The sequence below is a fragment of the Triturus cristatus genome, chromosome 6, assembly GCF_964204655.1.
Source record: "Triturus cristatus chromosome 6, aTriCri1.1, whole genome shotgun sequence".
NCBI classification, from domain to species: domain Eukaryota; kingdom Metazoa; phylum Chordata; class Amphibia; order Caudata; family Salamandridae; genus Triturus; species Triturus cristatus.
The window spans coordinates 821,397,193-821,414,113 of NC_140589.1; positions in this window are offsets into that span (position 1 = coordinate 821,397,193).

A 16,921-nucleotide genomic window follows, 5' to 3' on the forward strand; every position below is an offset into this window, starting at 1 on the left:
TTTTAAATATTAATGTGTAATTCTTAAATTAATTTAGTTCATTGGTTTTTTCAAATTAAGAAACAGCATATTTTAAATTTAATTTATTTAAAGTTTGTGAGTACTTTTTAAAAATATTAATACTACAGTATCTATCAAAAATTTAAGAAATAAGTTATGTAAATACTAAAGTATTTATAAGTTCAAAAAATAGAGAACATTGTTTTTAAAAAAAGGAAGAGTACTTTTGGATTATTTATTATAAAAGTTAGATAAATTTATTAAAAATAATTAAAAATATAATAATATTTGAAATATTAAAAGAGTAATAAAAAATGCATTTTAAAAACAGTAAAAGTTCAAAACAAAAAAAAAAAAAAAGTAATTACTTACTTTTTAAAAAAAATTCCCACGCTTTTCCATTGAAGTCTATGAGTGTCTTTGTCCTTTATTTATTTTGGCAGCATCAGAATATACAACCCGCGGAACAAGAAAAGAAGGATCAGAAAGTGAAGAAAGAGAAAGTTTTGAAAGGAAAAGACAATAGAGTCGAGGTAAGGAACATATTTAGTGAATTTACATTTAATTAGTTATAAATTTGAAAGTTAAATAACTATTTAAAAAATAATGACAGGAAACAATTTTTGTTTTCACATTTTTTATTTATTGAAAAATCATGAAAAAATAAACCATATTTTTAATGAATTTTGCAATGTAAGTAACATTTTTGAAACAAAACATAAATATTTTATTAACATTTATAAACATTTATTTACAGGTTAGTTAAATAAAGTAGTCCGCTTTAAATTTAGATGCACGCGATGACGTAATGACGTGAGCGTCGACGTAATACGCCATTTTGCAGAGCATCGGAGGAGGAAGCAGCAGGAAGCTGATCTGCGGCCAGGTAGGAAATATTTTCATTTGTAATTGTAGAATAAACCTTTAAAAGGGATACATATATAGTGAGGAAAGAATAAGGGGAGGTTGCGGGAAAACTAATTGATTACTTTATTGTTTTTAAACATGTCCACATTAATGTCATTAATGTATGCCTATGTCGGGTCGCTAAAAGTTATTTATTTTGTTTAAAAAAGTATGTAACTGTTAAAAAATTAAAAGTTACTGTTCAGAAAGTTGATTTGTTTATTTAGGAAGTAACAAAAGTAATGTCGATCTTCATTTCGAACTGCAAAAAAGTTGCGTACTTTCAAATTTTGAAAAATAACGATTGTTATAAAAATGATGATTAAGCTGCAAAGTGCATTTCGGAATATGGTTTGAATTGTAGATTTTACATATGTTTCATTTTTGGAGATTAGTTTTGAAGGTAATTAAATTGGATTTTTTCGGTAATTTAATTAATGGAGTTCCGATGTCGAACAATAGTTCAAATACTATGGGACAGTAAATTTGTAGACATTGGTAGTTTTTGCTTGAAATGAAGATTTGTTTTAAAAAAAAATAACCCGACTTGTTTGTTTGAAAAATTTTTTAGAAAATACCTTGGTATGCCAATTGTAATTTGAAAATTAGTAAAATTTAAAGCAAAGCAGGAAAGTAAGTAATTACATTATTTTAAAAAGAAAGAATGTTAGAAAGATTTTCCAGGTAGTCTATAGCCACACACAACGAAAATTGTTGTAGAATTGCCAATAGTCTCTCAGACATTTCCCTTGTTTTGACTGTTACTCGTGGGTTTAGACTACCTGCGAGTGTTTGGGCTATTCTCATTTCTTGGAAACTTTGCTCCTTCTTCAAAGTTTCCAAAAATGAGTAGAAGTTAGGATGTGGTTTACCAATTGTATGGTTGAAGGAGTTATGCCATCCCTCAATGGCATTGTTTGTTTTTGCTTCTCCCTCTAAACAACTCGTGTAGCAGTTCCACCACTCCACATGGAATCGTGGCTTCCTCCTGCGACCCGATCTGCTTAGGTGTCCAATCCATGTGTCCTCAAAATAATTTAGAATGGGTGCCAATTTTTCTTCGTTACTCGTATAATAAACAGATTCTATAATTGCAGTGTAGTACTCGTCCACACTATCGGGAGGAACAAAACAAAGTGCAGTTAATTTTTTTAGTTCAAATTGTAGTTTGCTATCCCGAGAATATTCTGCAACTAGGGATGTTTTCTGTAATTTACGCCAAAATGCCTGCGAAAAATGGAAAAAACATCCCTGAATTTGGGTATCCGTGTACGTTTTAGTGATCACATTGATCATACTCAATTCAAAATCAATAATTATTTTTCGAGGACTTGAAGATGTTTTACTTTTAATCACTGATAAAAGTTCAGTGTATGTTGCAGAAGTCTTATCAGGTAGCAAACTATAAACTAAGGGAATTACACTATTGTTAATTTTAGCATGTATAGTGTAAATTTGAGTGAAAGGATGGGGTGTACTTTTAAACGTCCCATCCATCATCCAAATTTCACTAGTTTCTAACTTAGCAAGGTTACGTGGGGTACTAAAAATTAAAATACGTTTCTGAGGGTTTTCGTTGTCATGCAGAAGGAAAGGTTCATCAGAAAAAGAAATAGAAAGATCATGAGGAATTCTAATGTCAGATAAAGTATGTGGTGTAGATAATTGAATGTTACTTGCCTGCTTTTGTCTCTGAATAATTCTTCTCAAATTAGGTATTATAGGCATGTTACTAGCAACATGACTGGGGAAATGCTGTGCAACCTCTCTTAAAATTGATCCTGTGGAATCATTGGAGGTGCTTGCAATAGCTTTCATCTCGTTTATTGTTTCTCTAATTTCTACATCCATTGCAGAGGCAGAGTGGTTATGTTCTGTGGTTTTCACAACCAAATTATCAACAGTAACCGCTCTGCCACTGCAATGGGTAGTGTAGTATTGCACACACCTCCAATGATTTCTAGTTAAACTTATTCTTTCCTTACTATATATGTATCCACCATGGTTTAACAAATTTTTGCCCTTCCTGGATTTAATAAAGTTGGCAGCTCCCAGGCTAGACATTATCTGAAAAGAGGAGAAAAGACACAAAAATTAGCCTGAATAAATTTATGATTTACCTAAAACATAACATTTACACCATCCTAAACATTCCCTACTGCTGCACCTTCCTGGAGTTAGAATAGTAAATTGCACCCCTACACCCTCCAACACTTTCCCTACTGATGCACCTTCCTGGAGTTAGAATAGTAAATTGCACCCCTACACCATCCAACACTTTCCCTCCTGCTGCACCTTTCTGGAGTTAGAATAGTAAATTGAACCCCAACACCATCCAACACTTTCCCTACTGATGCACCTTCCTGGAGTTAGAATAGTAAATTGCACCCCAACACCATCCAACACTTTCCCTACTGATGCACCTTCCTGGAGTTAGAATAGTAAATTGCACCCCTACACCATCCAACACATTCCCTACTGATGCACCTTCCTGGAGTTAGAATAGTAAATTGCACCCCTACACCAGCCAACACTTTCCCTACTGATGCACCTTCCTGGAGTTAGAATAGTAAATTTCACCCCTACACCATCCAACACTTTCCCTACTGCTGCACCTTCCTGGAGTTAGAATAGTAAATTGCACCCCTACACCATCAAACACTTTCCCTACTGATGCACCTTCCTGGAGTTAGAATAGTAAATTGCACCCCTACATCATCCAACACTTTCCCTACTGATGCACCTTCCTGGAGTTAGAATAGTAAATTGCACCCCAACACCATCCAACACTTTCCCTACTGATGCACCTTCCTGGAGTTAGAATAGTAAATTGCACCCCTACACCAGCCAACACTTTCCCTACTGATACACCTTCCTGGAGTTAGAATAGTAAATTGCACCCCTACACCATCCAACACTTTCCCTACTGCTGCACCTTCCTGGAGTTAGAATAGTAAATTGCACCCCTACACCATCAAACACATTCCCTACTGATGCATCTTCCTGGAGTTAGAATAGTAAATTGCACCCCTACATCATCCAACACTTTCCCTACTGATGCACCTTCCTGGAGTTAGAATAGTAAATTGCACCCCAACACCATCCAACACATTCCCTACTGCTGCACCTTCCTGGAGTTAGAATAGTAAATTGCACCCCAACACCATCCAACACATTCCCTACTGATGCACCTTCCTGGAGTTAGAATAGTAAATTGCACCCCAACACCATCCAACACATTCCCTACTGCTGCACCTTCCTGGAGTTAGAATAGTAAATTGCACCCCTACACCATCCAACACTTTCCCTACTGCTGCACCTTCCTGGAGTTAGAATACTAAATTGCACCCCTACACCCTCCAACACATTCCCTACTGCTGCACCTTCCTGGAGTTAGAATAGTAAATTGCACCCCAACACCCTCCAACACTTTCCCTACTGCTGCACCTTCCTGGAGTTAGAATAGTAAATTGCACCCCTACACTATCCAACACTTTCCCTACTGATGCACCTTCCTGGAGTTAGAATAGTAAATTGCACCCCAACACCATCCAACACATTCCCTACTGATGCACCTTCCTGGAGTTAGAATAGTAAATTGTTACCCCTACACCATCCAACACTTTCCCTACTGATGCACCTTCCTGGAGTTAGAATAGTAATTGTTACCCCTACAGCATGGTACATATTTAGAACTGGTGCACCTTAGAATGTTGGATAAAATTACCTTTTTATTTCGAATTTGCTTTTCTTGCTGACTTTTCTTAATTGGGAATGGCGTGTAGGCAGCAGTAGACACTTATGAGGTGATTGGATTTGGAATGGAAAAATAAATGTCTGGAAAAGTGAAAAAAGAAAAGAATGAGAAAACTGAACGATGTTGAGAAATGCGATTTTACAATAATTTTTGTAAACTTGTATATTTGTTATAAGTTGCAGTAGAGAACACTTTCCCTAATGCTACACCTTCTTTAGTCATGAAATAAAATTCTGAATTCTGCAAATGTAACCATAATTAAATTGTTTTTTTTTTCAACATTAGCAATGAGATAGCTAGTCTAATATATTGAAGGTTAAGAAACCATCATGAAAATCAATACCTTGTTTTGTAGAACTTGCTTTTCTGGATGAGGCTTCGGAGGATGATTTGGTCTGTTGGTTCTAGATTTAACGTGTGTGGTGGAAAGAATCTTTCTGTAAGGAATCAAATTGTTGTCTTTTGAAAAAAAAGAGGATAAAAAAAAAAATTAACGTTGGTTTGAAATTTAAAATCTGAGTATATTTAAATTAATAATGACATACAATATAACTAATACTACATGACACTGTACTAACCAATGCACCTTCCTGTAGTTGAAATAGAGATATGTACCCCTACACTATAAAAAAATCTCCCTAATGTTGCACCTTCCTGGAGAAGAAATAGTATATTGTTACTCTAAACTATCCATTATTTTACTAATTTGGTACGTTAGAGGAGTAATAATTGCAAAAAGAAGGTTTAAAAATGTATAGTAAAAATAATACTGAAAAGGTAACATACCTTTTTCTGTTATTGCTTGTTTTCGTGCCTTTAAGCTAATGCTTGCAGCAGGATAAACTTTTTTTTTGGTACAGATGTACTCTGTGGAAAAAAAAACTTGAATAAATTAATGTTCCTTAGCCAACGTTGGTTGTTAAGAAAATAAATTTTAACAACAATTTGATATATGACAAAGGAGTATGAGTAACAATTGGTGAAAGAAAACATATTACACATTTAATGCATTTTTTGCAAAAAAAAAAAAAGGTTAATCCGATACTATCACTAAATTACTATAATGCAGAATATTCGAGGACTTTGAATAGAAATAGTTGCCCTAGTAATATGAATCGCTTTTTCAGATGTAGTACCCAACTGAAGTCTTATTAGTAATTGTTACTCCTGCTTCATGCTATTTTTTCGTTTATGATGTAGTGAGATTGAGGTTTAAAAACAAAACACCATTGCCATACATCACTTTAGGTAATTTTTAAAAATATGTTTTACAATTAAAACCATTACAAATAAATTACATTTACCTTCACATAGTCAGTCGTTTACGTGGTGGTGATGCTCAATTAGGTACACCTGTTGTTGAATCTCAATATTTTCCGAGTTTCTGTTTTTGGAAAATAAAATACTTGTTTTAAGTTGGTGTGTATTTTTAGTAATAATAAATTAGAAACAGTACATTTTAAAAGTTATTATTAAGAATTTTATTTAAAATTTTTTTTGGGTTAAGAAAATATATTTTCCTCAAAACCAACGTTTAAAATTATTATAATGACTTACTAGTAGTTGCTCTATTGTAATGCTTTTACGAATGAATTCCGTGCTCTCTCTGAGGAGGTCGCAGTGGAGGTGACAGAGGGTCAGCTTTTCACGTCTGGTCTCTCTGCTAGTTGATAATCAACTGAGTGCAAAATGGTGTCTTCCTTGTATTTATAAGTTTTACTCTGTGTCACTATTAATTTTTTTAAAAACTGCGTTCGTTGTGTTTTTTTAAATGCTTTGTTTTACTGTGGAAAATGATAATTTAAAAATGCTTTTTAAAAAATATTGTTTTCATTCATTTGCTCCGTTTTGGCATCCATTTTGGAACATGTCTTTTGGTATTGTTTACATAGAAACTGTGGTAGGACAAGTTTTACAAGTGAGATGGTTAAAATGGCGCCTATGTGTATGTGTGTTTTACTCTGTTTACTTACTTTCCGATTTATTCATGATAAAAATTGTGTTAGTACTGTTGTTTTAACTATCGTTCTTTTTGTTAATCTTTGACATGTGTGAAAACGGAATTTATTTGGGCATTTTGAGTATTAATTTTAATACTCGAGTATTAATTTTAATACTCGAGTACTAATTTGGTTAAGCATTTCAGTAGATTTACGCTCAGTTGTTCTCCACATTTTAATACACTTCCCCACCCTAAAACCCCTAATTTCCCTGCATCCCGTGCCAGATTTTATTGTACTTTTAATTTAATTTAAAAAAAAAAAATCGCGTTGTAATGGTATGCGTTGTAATAGATTTCGTTGTAACAGCACTTTTCAGTATTTTAATAGGTTTTGCGTTGTAAGAGTATTCGTTGTAAAGTAATGCGTTGTAGTAGTACTTGCGGTGTAAAAAATGCGTTGTAAAGGTATGCGTTGTAATAGCATGCGTTGTAACGTCATACATCCCTGGAGAAGAGGTTCAGTCACTCCGTTGAAGCCCCGTCCTTTTCGGATCGGGGGGCGTGTTTTTTGCGAGAAGTCTCAGGGAGGAGACAACAGCAAAACACGCCCCCCAATCCGAAAAGGACACTCCCTTTCTCCGAGGCATTTTCTGCTGTGCCTCGGAGAAAGGCGGTGGTGTCCCGGCGTCCGGACGCATTTGTTAATTGCCAGGTCGCGATCTTCTCATTAGGTGCGTGCTTGTTGTTGTATTTTGTCAAGCTGGACATTAAGGTCTATTTATATTTTAGACATTTTTATATGTGCGTATGTATAGCCTCACGACTGCCTCTACGTAACTAGCGCGTAGGACATATCGTCAGTGGCGTGGAGCGAAGACTGCTCCGTTGATTGGTTTATTTTGCTCGCAATTTTTGTTTTTGATTGGCCGCAAATGTTACAGCTTATCCTCAGTGGTTGCCTTCTTCAGTGCGGTACATGATTGGCTGTTAAGATTTGCGGGGCGGGCGGACTCGCCCTCATACCGCCTCTTTTTTTGCAGGAGATAATCGTTCGGATCCCCGTCTTCTCTTTCCTTGGCTACGGCAGGAGGGGTCGAAAGAAGCCCCCGGCAGCGGCACCACCACCACCATCAGGGTAACCAACATGTCCGAGTTCGACGAGTTTGAGCGGTTACGTGGACCGGATAGCGATAGTTCCTTGAAGGTATGTGGTCTGAAAACATTGGGTTGTGTTTATAATGCATTTAATGCCACTGAGGCAAATTGCGTTTTGAGATGAGCACCGAGGTTTACTGTGGAAACCGGATGAAGGCACGACTACTCTTTACATTAGTCTGGCAAAGCAGTACGGTTGCTGGTGCGCTCTCTGATTGGCGTATTTTATGCAAGGCAGTTTGTCAGAGAACTTCGGTCATTACGACCATCTAAGTGCAGCGAAGTACAAAACAGTGTATTTACAAGCGCATGTATTGCCATAATTATTTCTACAGATCAATGTTAACTGACGGATTAAAATATATCCACTTCATAAACGGGTAAAATTGGGACGTAGGGTGGCGAGTTAGCCGAATAAGAAGCTCGCACATAATAGAACCCTACGAAGGTTACTTAAAAGTGCAAGCGTGTATTTTGTAATGATACATAGTTGGGAGCATAGCGTTAACGCGTTACAAGTGCAACGTCCGAATTCCTATTAGGTGGATCCATCAGCTAGACTGACCGCTACAAACTGATTTATAAAAAAAAACAATTCATTGATAAGTCTTCATGCAGGTAGAAAAAAACTTGGACAGAATTACACGGCGATTACTCACGCGTTGGACCTCATAGGCAGATGTAAGCAAGTGCGTTTAGTGCAAGGGGTACCATATTGCATACATATTCGGAAAACCAATGGGAGCCTCTTAAGTTCATCCGACCTACCTCATCTTGCTCATAGTCCCCACGTTGCTTTTTGTTTGAAACTAAATCATTGTTTTCACTTTATAGAACGTGACAAGGAGAACCGTCACAGGAAACGAAGTCATAGTCGCTCTAGGAGCCGTGATCGAAAGCGTCGTAGCCGCAGTAGGGATAGGCGTGGCAGAGACCAGCGTATCGGCTCCCGGGACCGAAGACGTCGCAGGTATGGGGCTGCCGTTCGTTGGCTTAGACCAGTGAAAGGGTGGGACCACCGTGTTTATTTCCATATCTTTTATAAGTCAGTTACATACTTTTTTTGGTCAGTAAACATTCACATACTTGCTTTGCCATAAATCTTGTGCATTCTACCTGTGCGTTTTAATTGCTTTGTTAAAGACTGCTTATTGCTTTGTGATGTATGTTGTGTGACTGACAATGGGAAATTTATTAATCAATCGTTTTACTCCTTATCGATTTTTGTCTAGGGATAACCTTGTAGAACACATACAGCCTTCGTTTGATAAGAGGTTAGCATACCAATTCCGGGCTCCTGACATAGTTGGGTGCTTTCACAAATTTCGCTATTTCTGTCTCAGCCACTGCAAGTCTTTATTCTTTCTCCTGTTCACAGCAGGTCTCCCAGGCATGAGAAGAAAAAGAAGATCCGCAAGTACTGGGATGTCCCACCTCCTGGGTTTGAACACATCACACCAATGCAGTATAAAGCCATGCAAGGTATATATCTTAACGAGCATTCCACACCAACATACCAAATCGCTTGTTGTATAGATGTACGTGCATGTATGTACACTACCACAATTAGCTAGTTCCCTTTAGGCATCTATTGGATGTCGTCATTGGTGGGCTTTAGTATGTGTCTATGGATGTAACGTTGAAGCATATTTGCAGTTCAATTGGGCTCCTTAAACCCTCCCCTAGCAAACCGCAACTCGGTGGTCGAGTGTCTGTGTATATATACACACTGTACAGACATACACACAAGCAACTGGAGCAATCCTCTGGTATTCATTTTGTATTCACGCTACACCCATGTTTTGTGTATGAACCCTTTTGATATTTGGAAAAAAACTTGCTTCTCTTGGTCCATAGTCTTTTACTTTATAACAGGTTTTCTCTTGTCTTGCTTCCTTCGGCGAATCGTATCCACCTCTGGTACAGGGATAGTGTTTGTTTTGAACAGCTCTCCTTCCGACCATGACCCCAGATGGACTGGCCGTGACCCCTACCCCTGTGCCCGTCGTCGGCAGCCAGATGACCAGGCAGGCCCGCCGACTCTACGTTGGAAATATCCCCTTCGGAATCACTGAGGTACCCGTGGTTTCCCTATGCCGTCCTCCGTTCTCTCCTACCGAGAAGCTTTGTGTGCAGTAGGTGTATAGTAAAGATTGCATTGGAACCTGGTCACAAAACTAACTACCTTTTTCCCCCATTTTCAGCTCCTCGTATCTTATATTTGAGGTTTTGTGGCCGTTCAGTTAGTTCAACCAGGATTCTGTCCGTGTTTCACTCTCCTCTAGCGGTGCATGTTTCAGATGAACAGATTAATTATTTCTGCCCCAGAATTTGATGGGTATAGACACGAGTAAATGGAATCTTCTTTGGAATCCAAGCTGTTGCATTTTAATTAAGCTTGGTGCACTGAAGCTCTATTATTGTGTCCTTTTGTTTGAACCCGCTGCCACCTGTTGGAATCGAGCTGTGCAACTCCGCAGCTGCTTTCAGCTTTTACACCTCAACTCTCTGTAAACTATTTCTGTGTAATGGCAGCCGTTCAAATAATAAAACCGCCATGGCTAGATTGTCAAGGCTTCATTCACTGAGGGAGTCTTACCACCACCTTTAAAAGTTGTGCAAGATAGATTAAACAGAAAAGCTCTGATCGTAAATAGTGTGCATAACATAGAAAATGTACTTTCAGTAGGTCAAGAGGCAGTCTGTCGGGGCAATTGAGTGCAAATACCTCTGCACAATAAGAGGACGTAGGGATTCAGGATTTAACAGAGTATATATTTAATCGTGCAGTAAATTTTAGGGGGTGATGATGTTACTGCTAGACTGCCTGGACGGTTCCCTTTGATCTAGGCTTCTAAACTGGTTGTGGGTTGGTTTGCATCTCTCCCGCCCATGGTGGCTTGTGAGGGTGGGTGTTAGTTGTTCCTTTTCGTGGTCACCTGGAAATAACCATGTAATGGACTGACTGCATCAGGATAACCCATTCCAAAATTACATGGCTGACTAATGTGTTTATTTGACCATAAGCTTCTTTTGCAGCTAGCGATCAAAGGTCAATTGGTGTTAGATTTTTATTTAAAAATGGAAAGTATACAAATAAAATTGACTCCCGCTTAATAAAAACAAAGATCAAAGAGTTGTTTCCATTTCTTTTTTAAGTGAATTGTGGGGCTGAAATGCCTTCGTAGCAAAATAAGTTGGCTGCCATCGTCCAAGGCAAGTAGGAGCATCTAGATTTTAAGCCTGCTCTTTGCTATATATTATTTCAGCGGGTTGGTGCCACATAAACCCTATATCATGTTTGTGTTATTTTGTGTTTCCTTCTTCATTTTCTGCCTCCTCTGCAGGAAGCCATGATGGATTTCTTCAACGCCCAGATGCGCCTTGGAGGTCTGACGCAGGCCCCTGGAAAACCTGTGCTGGCTGTCCAAATAAACCAAGACAAAAACTTTGCTTTCCTGGAGGTGAGATTCTAATTCGTGATATATTCTACGTTTTAGTCTCTTTACTTTCACACCCACCCCTGCCACATAAGCGATCTCGGCATGGTTTTATAGAAGGTGCACTTTTCGAAAGGGGGTTGGGGCTGCATGTGACTTCATTCATGCCTGTATCACAGTGGCCTTAGTTGCCTCTTTACTAATGATGGGCTCCAGCATAACTTCGATACTGGAATGTTCTACTCCTATTTTTGATCCATCTCGCTCTTTCTGGGCGTGAGGATTTCTGTAGAACAGCAAGAAGCATCCATCTCTATTTTACTGCCTGTGGTGGTAAAGATCCCGTAGGAATCATTTGTGGGGAATCGCACATTGCCCAATTTGCTTCTCCAATACCTTTCCTAGTAATGTAGCTTTTTTTATTTTTGACAGATTTTAATTGTCAAGTTACACATTTATAGCAGGGCTCTACCCCAGAGGCAACTGCACAAAGAATAGCCTGACTTTGCCATTATCATCTTAAGATCCAGGAAAATGAAGAGCCATAAAAAATAAAATCAACCCCCCCCCTCCCACCCCAGATCGCCCTGAACATCCATGCTTAGGCAGAACCATTATGATAGTACAACGGTCTATCCATTGGAATTCCAAACCACACCGTACCCCCCTGAATCCTACCAGTGGTAGAGGAATCATGTCAGTTGGGGGTCCCTTGCCACCGAGACCGGCTCCAGCAGCAGTCCACGATAGTCAGCCCACCTCTTCCAGATCTTAAAGTGTTTGTGTGAGCACCCCCTGGCAATGAAGATGGGTTTCTCCAGGCCCATACAGAAGTCCAATCCATTTTCCACCAGTCTACTGAGGGGGCCCTCGGTGCCTTCCATGCCCTTGCTATATCCCTTTTCGCCAAAGTAAGGCCTAACTGCAGTAAGTGCCGTCTGTGAATGTTATATCCTATCCCCTCCATGACATGCAACAGAGCAAGTTTTGGCGAGCTGGGGAGATCCTAACCCAGTAGTAATGTAGATTTTGAGAATGACTTGAGTTGGTATTGAATGGGAGAGAGGGCGGGAAGAGACAAGGAGTGATGCACTACTAGTAAGACGCCCCTAGAGGAGTCCTCTGGGAAGCCGTGAGTTTTGAGAAGGTAAACAGCCACTCCCCCTACAGTCCTCATCAAAGCGTGCAGCCAGTGCCTGCTGGTGGTGTACATTTCCACTGTCCATCCTACGCAGCACCCTCAGCAGCTCCTGCACGCTTTATCTTTAGTGGTGAAGTTCTCTTTTTATTTCCTTCTGATGTTGGCATTTAACTCCTTCGTTTCTCGAGCCTTAAACACTGTTAAATGCTGATTTATTGCTAATCTCGTCACAGGTGCTGGAAGGTTTGTGGAAGCCACTGTGTGTGTGGCTCTGTGTGTGTGGCTCTGTGTGTGTGGCTCTGTGTGTGTGTGGCTGTGTGTGTGTGTGGCTCTGTGTGTGTGTGTGGCTCTGTGTGTGGGTTGCTTTATGTGAGTGGCTCCGTGTGTGTGGGTGGCTCTTTGTGGGGCTCTGTGTGTGAGTGCAAATGCAAAAGGTCTCGCATTTGAGAGTGATTAAGCTATTGACATTGTAAATAATGCCGTTTCTTTAAATGTTTTAAAAACAAACATGAACAAAAATATTGTCATGAGCAATGCCAATAGCTCTAACTTTACCAATGCCGAGACCATTGCATTGTAAATGCTTTTTCTGGTTTATATCCAGTAATGCTTCTTCCTCCATTCGAAATTGCTTGCAAATGCGTGCGTGCTCCGACACCTGTTAGCTTATTAAAGCAAAGAAGTTGTCATCGGTGTCATCTCTAACTTGTGAACACAGGCGAAGCCTCACCTTTCCTTGACCTGAAATAAAGTCTTCGTACCAAGGGAAAAGGAAACTTGCAGCAAGAGGTAAAAGAATATATTTTATGGAAAACATGCACGCTGATCGCTCATGTTATTTTATGGCCTAGACATGCACTTTGTTTGTTTAACCATACTGATTACTTTCTTTATGAAGGCATTTCGCATCTAAAAATATTGAAGCATCATTCTGTCGGGCGCTTAGCTAGTGGATGCAGAAAGGTGCTTGGGAAAGAGAGTGGTGCATGAAGTAGTTAGGTGTAAATTTAAAGGACGGGCTTTGAAGGAAAGTATGTACCAGGTCATTATGAAAGTAGACTTACTTATTTCAATTTTAACCAGGATGGAGAAGTACATGCATGGTTTATCTGGATGATGGCACTATGTGTTTCCATTTCCCTATATAGAGGTGTCACATGGCTTTTCTTCCAGGTGGCCACAAATCTTTTCATTTCATTTTGTATGTCTATGCCCTCATCAAAACCATCATCTGACAAATGATTGAATCTTAGCATTTTACATGAATGTATTTAAAGCAAAGCTTATTTTGGTTTTATTATATAATTTATGTGTCTGGTTGCAACTTAACTATTTCACCTCTCATTATTTATCCGCTAAGCCAGTGAGGCAGGCAACTATGTGTGCAAAAAGAAAAAGTACTACGTTGGTCACTGTACAAATTTGACAAATTATTTACTTATGCGCATGAGATAATTTTCACCAATGGAAAAAATATAAAGACACACTCAACCTTAAGAAGTACAATCGGAATTGCTTTTAAAACATATATTTCCAGCCTATAGTTTTCTCAAAATATTCTGTAAAAAACTAAGTTCTGCTCTATTCTCGGATATTTACCTTGCTTCGCCCTCTCAATTTGGGATAATTATTTAACAACACCACTGCGCCGAATTACACTGTATTTGTATGGTCTGTCTTTTATTTCTCACATCCCACTATATTGATGGACCACCATCTTGGCTTCTGGAATCTGAAAGTGCTGAGTGCTTTTGATCCGGTCACATTTCTTCTTTCCTCTGATTATGGAGGCAGAGGATGCTCTTTGTCTTTGACACTCAGTGTGCTGTAGGTCCGACCCGAGGGAAGCTGAAAAACGTCACTCTCCAATCTCACTAGGCGCTTTTCCCATCTGGGGCCAAATACCGATGCATACATTAAAACACAATGGATTTGTACATTTCAGATTTATATTCTACGCACATGCATTTCTGTGGGGTGTTTATCTAGCTCTAAGTGGGCTAGATATGAACAAGGCGCTGTACAGAGACCGGTGTACAGACAGGGAGTACATCACACAGGCTCAAAGTTACAGTACAGAGGAAAGGGTACAGAAACGAAGAGGGGGTGGGCAGTGGCATAGCAAGGCTGCCATGGGTCCTAATGCTAGCAAAGAAAATGAGGCCTAAATGTTCCTGTTGGGCAGTAAAAACAGCAATAATTGGAGTTCAGAGGGGCCCTCACAGCCACCTCATTTGCTGTACAATTGACAGCCCACGCCCCTGGGGTCCTCAAAGAGTATGTCTCAAAAGATGATAAAAGCCTTAAAACAACAGAGTGCTGAAAGTCACAGGTGAAGAAGGCATGCTGCTCTATTGATATAAAAGGTTTACGGCAAAGAGCTTTAGATCCCACAAAAGGTGAAAGATTCCGTCAAATGTTACCGACCATCAAAATATCTATCAATTGTTAAAATTGTTGTTTCCCATTTGCAGTAGTGGACCCCCTTTTCCCCTGCTTTTACCCCCCTCTTTCCCTTCTCATTCTTCCACCTTGCTTACATTAATTTGTCCACTGGCTTTAACGCCATCGCCTTTTGGACATGTAGCTCATGATACCCATAAACCAGGGGCATAGCTTGGTCAGGAAGATTGGCGGGGTGAGCTTCTGGTTTCCCAACAATCACACTGGCATATAATGTAAAAACACAATATACAGAAAGCAGGGTGCATGAGAGGGTCTAAGGGGCAGTGGAGAAGGAAAGGAATGTGGACTGGTAGGGGTACTAAGTGAGATAAATTACAATAATTTGTAAAATGTTTTTGAAGAGATTCAAAACAGAGAGAGTGAGAGGGTGTGTGTGTGCGTTTTTGTCTGGGTGTATGTAACAATTCTTGATGAAATGTTTGATCTCAGGGTCATAAATTTAAATCTTGGTGTGGCCACTCAGCCTTTCATCTTTCTGAGATGGATAAAATTAGTGCCTTTGAGTTGGATAACAAAAGACACACAATCGATGGATGGAATGCAGAAAAAATCAACACTTTCACCCCCAGTCAGGAGATCTGGGTTAAATCCATCATTCTTTTGCTCACCATGCCACCCCAGTTTAGATAACAGCATTTTGAATTTGGTTGCAAGGCCTCCTCTGGCTAACGTGTGATTTACAAACATACATGGTGTGTTAAGGACACAGAAATGTAATTTAATATTTGTATTTCGCTCAATTTATTTGCAATATTACTCGGTCATTATTTCCTCTGTTCCTCCTTGACCCAGTACCCTTCATGCTTGTATCCATCCCCTCACTTCCTTTCTTTCCTTCTTCTCATCTTTTTCTTTTTCTCTTCCTCAGCACCTCAAGCCATGCCTCCTTTCTTCTTTCCATTTTTGCTTCCTTACATCCTCATTCATTCCCCACCCTTCCTGCTTTGGTGCATATCTTCTTTCTTCCTCCATATGTTCCTTACTTTCTTTTTTCTTGATCCTACATTCGTCCCTTCTTTAATTTCTTCCTCTCTTATCCTCAAATCTTCCTTCTGCTTGTCTTTCTCCAATCCTTTATTCTTTCTATTCTTCCTTCACACATAGTTTACTTCCTTTCTCCCTCTATCCCTTAATTTCTTCCTTTCACATTATTTTCGTATTTCCCCCATCTCTCATCCATTACCTATTTATTTCCTCACTCCTTTACTCCCTGTCCTACCTGCATTTGTTGCTGCCTTCTTCAATGTATTCCTTCCTTCAACTTTTCCTTTCTTTTAAACAACACTGTACAAGCTCATTCTCTTCAGTTTGCCAAGTTGTCTCAAGTCTTCAAATGACTTTTCCTAAAGCTGCATTTTGAGATGTACTCACAGTTGCTAATTTGAGTTCACTTTTGAATTGTTTTCATAGGCTTACCATATGTTATGTTATATTGATTTGTAATCACCTTAAAGGGTATCCATCCGCTTGGGCAGGTGTGTAGATGTGAGGTCCCCGTGGTGCATATATGAAGAGCCAAGTGTTCAGCATCTTGCGAAACTCAAGAAGTGAGGAGAAGGCTCTGATGTGTTGAGGCTTGTGGATGTGGGTGGAACTAATAAAGGAAATGGGTGGAGCCAGTAGAGGAAGTGGGCAGAGTCGGGGAAAGTGGGGGTGGCCTCCTAAAAATAGATCTGAGCACCAGCACTTAATATTTTACAAAAATAGATCTGGGCACCAGCACTTAATATTTTACAAATTAAGAACTGATACCAGGGCTTCTACAATGGGGGACCCCTCTCCCTGCACCTCTCATCTATATTCAGTAGAGTGTCCCTCCCTGTCTCTACTCTTACAAGACTTTCAGGAACTGACATGCCCAAGGTTTCTCTGCCTTCTGCGCCTACCTGAGATAGCCCTACAGCCACAAACAGACCAATCTTAAGCAACAACTGATGTCATTTTATATGTATCATAGATTGGAAGTGGGTGGAGGGAGGGAGGGGTGGGCAGGCTAGGGGATTGTTCGCCGAATTATTACTTGCATAAACATGATTGTTTCGCTTAGTGGCTTCTCGAACCTTCAAAAGGTTGGAATGGCTGATAGCGGCACTGTTTTTCTTAGGAGACACCAA